The following is an 8,081-nucleotide window of genomic DNA, read 5'->3' on the forward strand; positions in this document are numbered from 1 at the left end:
ATATCGCATATTGTTGATGAGTCTTCCTCCAATCCTGATGCCACGTTTTTCTTCTTAGAACTCAGCTTCTCAGATTATCTGCTCAGCATACAGGTTGAATAAGTATGGTGAAAGAATACAACGTTGTCGCACACCTTTCTTAGGCACTTTAGGATGACACAAAGTAAAGAGAGGCAAATGGAAACAGGGGCAGGAGGGTGGTGAAGTTTACAACAGCATCCACTGAGATGCAAGGATCAGGAGGTGTATGACTCACATTGGTCAGATGTCTGCTACAATGTTGCTGTGTAACAAACAAACCCAGGCCTAAATCTCAGTGGTTCAAAATAATAGCCATTCATTTCACATCCATGGATCATTGGCTGATCTTGGCTGAGTCCATCTGGATTCAGGCTTTGGGTTGGGTTCAGTCTGATCCTTCCATTCACTATAAGTCTCAGACTGATAGAGAACTGCTCATGAAAGAAAGCAGGAAGCTCCTGGTGGGCAGAAATACAGGAGACTTGTTAGACCCTGAGCTCAAAACTGACTCCTCATCACTTTTGACCACATGTAGGTCACATGACCAGTTTCAAAGAGACAGAAAGTGCAGTCTCCCACAGGAATATCACAGCAGAGGTAGGAGTGGAGAAGAAGAAGGCAAGGAAGAATTGTGGATAAACGATCCAATCTGACACACTCCTGATTTAATTAAATCATTTCCAGTTTGATGGAAGTGGGGTGGGGGCAGGAAGATGAGGGACAAGAAGCAGTCCTGTACATGTGTACAGATACATCCTGACTCCAGAATTGTACCTGTGCAGGGCACTTCCCTGGTCTCTATTCTGTGGGCAATTGTCACAGCCCACCCACTACCCCTGGGAAGACCACTGAGAGCCTGAGGCAGGGTTTTGGGTGCCTGGGATTTACAAAGCATGGAGAAATTCAGAAGAGAGTAAAGCAAGTCAGGGAAAAAACCCAGCAAAGAGGTAAACTCTGAAATCCAGACTCTCATGGTCCTCGGAAAGCTCTGAAGTGTGAATCCCGCCAATGGATCCACTCCTGGAGAAGGGTTGGATGTGCTGCCCGTGCATCTCCAGTCAGGGAGCGCAGGTCTCCTGAGTGACTTCCAGGATTGAGCTTGGGTTGCAGAACTCACAATGGCCAGCAGAGGTGTCCTAGTCCTTACGGGGATCTGGTGAGGCATCATCTGCGTCCACTGGGCCACAGATAAACTAGTCAGTTCCAGACCACATCATTAGTAGAGGACAGAACCAAGGTGACCAGGACCCTGACTTCCAGGCTGGGACCATTCCCTGGTCCACAGGGACAAGACAGTGGGATGAGGAGTTGGACTGCAAAAAAGGTTGGAGCCATGGAGTGTTGACTGAAACTTCATTCCATTGAGCCTTGGCACTTTTCCTTTACTAAATGTGTTTTTGCTTGTGGAGCTGTGGGATCAGCACTGGACTTCAAATCACAAAATTGGCAGTTCAAACCCACCAGCTGCTCCTTGGAAATCCTGTACAGGGTCACTAGGAGTCGGAACCAACTCGACGGCGGCACTTAACAACAACAATTTCCATTTTGATGAGTGACTTGGAGCTAAGTCTCATTTACATACACACACAACTGCTCACAGTCTGGGAGCCAGAAACACAAGGTAGGTGACATGACGTGTTAAGACCATGGCAAAGCAATATTCAGACACCCAACAGGGCACGTTCCTCTGCTTGAGGAGAGGTGGCTTTGGGGTGGTACTGCATGGAAGGTGAGGAGAAGCAACCCCTGTGGACAAGGAGGGAAGGGGAGCTGTGATCTAAGAGCTCAATCTGGGCTCCCACATTGGCCCCTTGGCCACCAGGACACAGTCAGGACCTCTGAGCACATGGGGTACATTTTCCCAGACACAGGTTTGGAGGTCATGTCATGGAGCCATCAGGTCCCCTGGAAAGGACTTCAGTGCCAGGCTGCACAGCCCAGCTAGTGTCCTGGGACCATGGCAGGCTTGTAGTATAAAGGATGGAAAGTAAGCTGATTTGCATTTAAAATGATGAAAAATAAACGTGAGGGGGCCAGACTATGGAGGGGCTGGGAGGAGGTGGAAACTGACACCCCAGGCCTGAAAGCCCCTCAGATCCTCTACTCTTTCATTAGTAGATGTCCCCCCCGCACCAGGTAAGATGTTCCTGCAGACCCCAGAGGACACTATGCTGTCAACTGATGGTGAGAATGCTGAGTTTCCATAGAAGCTCAGGGAGGAGAACACCTGTCACTGTTTTGAGGTTGACAAGTGGCAGACAGAGGCCTGAGAAGACAGGACAAAGTCTGAAGAGGCAGAACCTGGAGAGAGGAATCCCTCTGGGCACTTGATTGGATTGGTCTCCTTCTGGTAAACAGTTATTTACTATAGCTGCACATTAAAAATGCTGGTATGATACAACCTCTGTGGAAAATAGTATAGCACTTTCTCAAAAAGCTGGAAATAGAGCTACCATAGGAGCCAGCAATCTCTCTACTCGGTATATATCCTCAAGAAATAAAAGAAATAAATATGCGCACACCCATGTTCATTGCAGCATATTCATAATAGCAAAAAGACAGAGACAGCCTAAATGTCCATCAACAGAAGAATGGTTAAACAAACTTTGATAAATACACACAACGGATAACTATTCAGTGTTGAAGATTAATGGTGATTCTGTGAAATATCTCATAACGTGGATGAACCTGGAGGACATTATATGAGTGAAATTAGTCAATCACAAAGAACAAATATTGTATGAGACCACTATTGCAAAAACTCAAGAAAAGGTTTTCATGCTAAAAGATAATGGTTACCAGGGGTGAGAGAGAAGGGAGAATTATTCACTGGTTAGAGGGTAGACACATGTTAACATGGGTGATGGGAAAGCAATTAAAAATATAAAAGGAGGAGAGAAAATGCTTGTGTCAAAGGGACGTGGCATTCTAATCAAAACCCCACCATGTATGGGCTGGCTGGCCTTGAGTACTTCATTGATTCTTTCTGGCCTCAGTTTACACTCTGTAGGGTGTGCTCTTCCCCCCTCTCCTTCATTGCCCTATCTTCGGATCAGAAAATTCATCAGAGGTAGCATAGCCTCCAAATTTGAGGAAGCAAGCCAATTAAAATGCCTGGGCACCCCACCCTCCATAGCAGCATCTTTGGCTCCCCCAGCCTGGTCCACCAGGTTTGGCCTGTGAGCCAAGGAACTCTACTATAGTGGGATCTCAGAGGGCACCATTCCTGGGCAGGCCATTTGTAACCCAGCAGTCCCTCACTTTCCCCCCATTAAATCTTCCTGTAGGTGTGCACAGGGCTGGGGGCCTCAGTCTTCACCCCTAAGAGGATAGTGTGAGATGGCTTCCCAGGGGTACTTTTGGCTCTGGAAGACCATGGTGGCTCCTAGTTCCTGTACTTTCTGTGTCTTCAGTGCTGTACCATGAGGAGCAGGTTCTCAGGGTGCGCTGTCTGGGGGAGAAAGGCAAGCAGGTGATCTCTGACTTGCTTTCTGTCACTGAAGATTAGTTTGTGTTTCCTAGGTTGTTATACAAACCATGCCGTATGTACTCTTTAGCATTCCAGTGTATTTGCTGTGTATCCATACTGTTGCATGTATCACTCCATCACTGGTTTTTTTCTCATTGTTGTTTAGTAGTTCACTGAATGGACAGTCCAAATTTTAATCTAACCATCTTTGATGGATAGCTGGATTATTTGAAGCGTAGGTTTACCAGTAAAGCTTCTATGAACATTAATGGACAGATCTTTATTTGGAGATGTGCATCAGAATTGGAGAAGGTCATTAACAACCTTTGATATGCAGATGACACAACCTTGCTTGCTGAAAGTGAAGAGGACTTGAAGGGAGCATTATTGATGAAGATTGAAGGCTACAAACTTCAGTATAGATTACACCTTAACATAAAGAAAACAAAAATCCTCCTAACTGGACCAATAGTAATACATGATAGTGGAGAAAATGTTGAAGCTGTCAAGGATTTCTTTTTATTTGGGTCCACAATCAACATCCAAGCAATCCGTGGTCAAGAAACCAAAGTATGTATTTCCTTGGGCAAACCTGCTGCACAAGATGTCTTTAAATTATTAAAGACAAAAGATGTTACCTTGGGGATTAAGGTGCACCTGAGCCAAGTCCTAAGGGGCCCTGCTGGTGCCTTAGGGCAATCACTGGACTGCTAACTGTTCCTGAAGGTTTATAGCCACAGAAACCCTATACAGGACTGCTATGAGTTTAAATTGACTCAATGGTACTGGGGTTTTATTTTTATTTTTTTGTTTTTTATACAAGCCATGATATTTTCAATTAACTCATATGTATGTGAAAGCTGGACAATGAATAAGGAAGAAGAATTTATGCCTTTGAATTATATTGTTGGGGAAGGATATTGGATATACTATGGACTACCAGAAAAATGAATAAATCTGTGTATGAATAAGTACAGCCAGAATATTCCTTAGAAGCAAAGATGGCAAGACTTCATCTCATGTACTTTGGATATGTTATAAGAAAGGACTCATTCCTGGAGAATGACATCATGCTTGGTAAAGTAAAGGGTCAGTAACAAAAAGGAAGAACCTCATGAGTTAAGTTTACACAATACCTGCAACAATCATCTCAAACACGGCAGGGTTGGATAGTGTTTCATTCTGTTGTACACAGGGTCACTATGAATTGGAACCGATGCAAAGGCATCTAACAGCTGTATGAGCGTTCCAGTGGTTGAGATTACTTTTCCAGGCTTGTTTTCCATTTAAAATATTTTAAACCTCACCTTTGAATCCCTAACTGACACCTTGCAATGAGTCAGGCCCTGTGCTGTGTGCTTTACATCTCTGAACCCATGCAGCTTACAAACCCAGGTAATAAACAACTTTATTAAAATCCTCTGCTGACTTGGCCAAGATTGTAACATAACCTGTATCAGCACTCCACAGCAACACACTGCGCCACACGCACACTTGACACTTACTCTATAACCCCGTGAAGAGGAAGGGATCCCAGAGTTTGGGGAATAGAACTGAGAACAGGGCACAGACGTCAGAGAGGTGGGTTCGTTGCCCAAACGGTGCAGTTGTGATGTTTGCTGGAGCCATCCCTGGTTCTGAATGAGGAAATAAACGCCCTCGCTCGCTGGATGCCTGATGCGTCCTTGATGTGCTGTCCGTGGTACTGAAATGTAGCTCGTTTCTTTGGCGTCGTCCGTGGTGCTGAAGAGCCTGCGCTATGCTGGGATCTAGCGCTGTTGGACTTTTCAGAAGTATAATTCTGTGGTGCTCGGTGAAAACTGATCCATATCTCCCTCTTCTACGGTGTTTCGAGTGTAGCATGCCTGTTCTCTAGGAGTCAGAAAAACCCTAAAGAATGTAGACCTAAAGGAAAATGAATGATGAATCCAATAAGCAGAAAGTTCTCCACTCATTTCACAAGCTCTGCATAAGGAACAAGGTTCCCATGGAATGGATAGGGTGCGGGGACAAGAGAAAGGAACATAGGGACCTTCTCTCCCTCATTCTCTACCTCTTATACCCATTCATCAGATACACAGTCAGGTGGTCGGTTTAGAGGCAGCACAATGTCAGGGGTCCAGTCTAAATGATGTGGGTACTAATTTGCAAATTAGCATATTGCAGAGAGTAGTTGTGGGAATCCTGAGCAGTACTGTACATCAGGCAAACATAATACAAAGTTACTGCTGTTGCTAAGTGCGATGGAGTTGGTTCTGACTCATAGCTACCTTCTGTAGGTTTTCTGAGGAGCGGCTAGTGGGTTTGAACCACCGACCTCGTGGTTCAAACAGACCTTGTGGTCTAGTGCATTATCCTGCAGTGCCACACTAGGACTCTGCAATACAAAGTGGGGGCTATTTATTCATGTTTTCAACCCTGAAGACCCCTTACTGTTACCTTTCCAGTCCAGTAAATCCCTCCAGCTGCATAAGGAGACAAAACACCACCCAACAACCACTACCATAAGTGAGGATACAGAGGCCATTTGGAGTCCAGTCCACACCCCTTCCCCCAGTTGACAGGTGAAAGAAATAGGAGGGGACTTGTTAACATATGACTGTTGTTGTTATGTGCCATGGAGTCGGTTCTGACTCATAGCGACCCTGTACAGGGTTTCTGAGGCTGTAAATCTTTACGGGGGCAGAATACCTGATCTTTCTCCGGCGGAACAGCTGGTAGTTTCAAACTGCTGACCTTGCAGTTCACAGCCCGATTCGTAACCACTACGCTACCAGAGCACTGTTGTTGTTGTTGTTGTTGTTAAGTGCCATCGAGTCGGGTCCGACCCATAGCGACCCTGTACAGGGTTTCCGAGGCTGTAAATCTTTACGGGAGCAGAAAGCCTCATCTTTCTCCCGCAGATCGGCTGGTAGTTTCGAACCGCTGACCTTAAGGTTCGCAGCCCGATTCGTAACCACTACGCTACCAGAGCACTGGTGGACTCTTTTTCCTTAAAACTTTGATACTAGGGAGAGGACATTGGTCATGGACCAAAAGCACTGATCGCTTCTTCATCACTCTCTAACACCTACCCTCCTCCTCCACACATGTCAATACCCATCCACTCCTTTTCCTCAAACCCTTTCCACCAGCCTCCCCACTTGTCTCATGTTGGTGCCTGCATTGACCCCCATAACCTGCCATCAATCCAATCTGTTTCAGATTGACTTGCAGTGGGTGGGAGCTCAGTGAAGAGGGACCAAGCAGAGAACCCCTATTCCAGGTGCTGATTTCACCTGTCAGTGCCCACCTGGGACCCCAAAGTGAAACTGGTGGCTTGGAGATAACCTGAGATGGCAGATGGGCAAAGATTGCACAAATGAGGGTCTAATTGACAATCAATTGTGATTAGGAGTGAAAGGACATCTTTATAGCCCCAGAAGCTCTAGGCTGAGGTTGGGGGAAGGGGAGGATAGTTTCCAGGGATTTGGACAATGAGGAGGAGGGTGTTGTCCATCTCTATGGCCCACGGGGTGTTCCTCAGAGGGAGGGAGGGGTGGGGCCTGGTGCCAGAGGGGAGAGGATGCGGTGATCTTCACAGCTGAGCCTTATCTACACAGGCCCTTCTTCCCATAGGAAAGTTACTAGAGGTGCCCCTACCTGAGTCTGAAAGTCTCCCTTCACATTCCGCTGCCCCATCCCTGTCCCCCTGGCTTTGGACACTCTGCCTACAACTGCCTGGGTTAGAAGTGTGAGGCACCGGAAGGAGAGTGAAGAGGAAACTCAGACCATACAGATTTCTGGACACTCAGTACTTTTGTCTGAGTAGGACTCAAACCCTTAAAGAAGCCTCACACACCTCAGGGAGAAGCACATTCTACAATGCTGAGTGTGTGTGTGTTAGAGAGAAGACTGTGTAATTGTAAGCTATATTTTAATATAATATCCTATTGTGCTTATCACATCTATAGAATACTGTATTGTGTTAATTATGTTTTGTGATCATCATCATATATGAGACTATATCTATATTATATAAAATACCATGTGTGCTGTGTTCATTTTGAGTGAAACGTACAAGGAGGGCTAGATGTCCCTTAAGATTGTCACATTTCTCTTTCTCACTGGCAGGTGGTGTGTGTGTTGCGGGGCAGGGGAAAAGGAGGTCGTGTCTGCCATTAGGAGATAGGTGGCTACATTCGAGTCTTGTGACCTCTGGTAGGAACAGCCACTTTGTCTTGAAGGTTGTGTGTGTGTGTACATGTGTGCTTGAGTGAGACTGAGTCTGTACATCATACCAAGACTCCATCACCCAGAGGTGAGGTGAGATCTGCTCTTGGGACCTGTCCTGCCCCTGACTCCGGCCCCCTCAAATCATCCTCTGATTGCCCGCGTGCACAGCAAACGAGGAGGGGTCATAGTCTGGTTTGGGGGATCTGTGCCCCTCTTCCTAAAAAGAGTTCCCAAGAAGGAGGTCACCCACACGAACTAGTCAGATGCAGAGCTGGAGGAACAGAGGCTGAGGGAGGCTGTCAGGATGTGCAAGCATTTGCTAGTGATGTGCCTGACTTAGTGTGTCTGGGTGTTCATGAATGAATCTGTGCTTGTG

This window comes from Chrysochloris asiatica, unplaced genomic scaffold (assembly GCF_000296735.1).
Source record: "Chrysochloris asiatica unplaced genomic scaffold, ChrAsi1.0 scaffold00262, whole genome shotgun sequence".
Lineage (NCBI taxonomy): Eukaryota > Metazoa > Chordata > Mammalia > Afrosoricida > Chrysochloridae > Chrysochloris > Chrysochloris asiatica.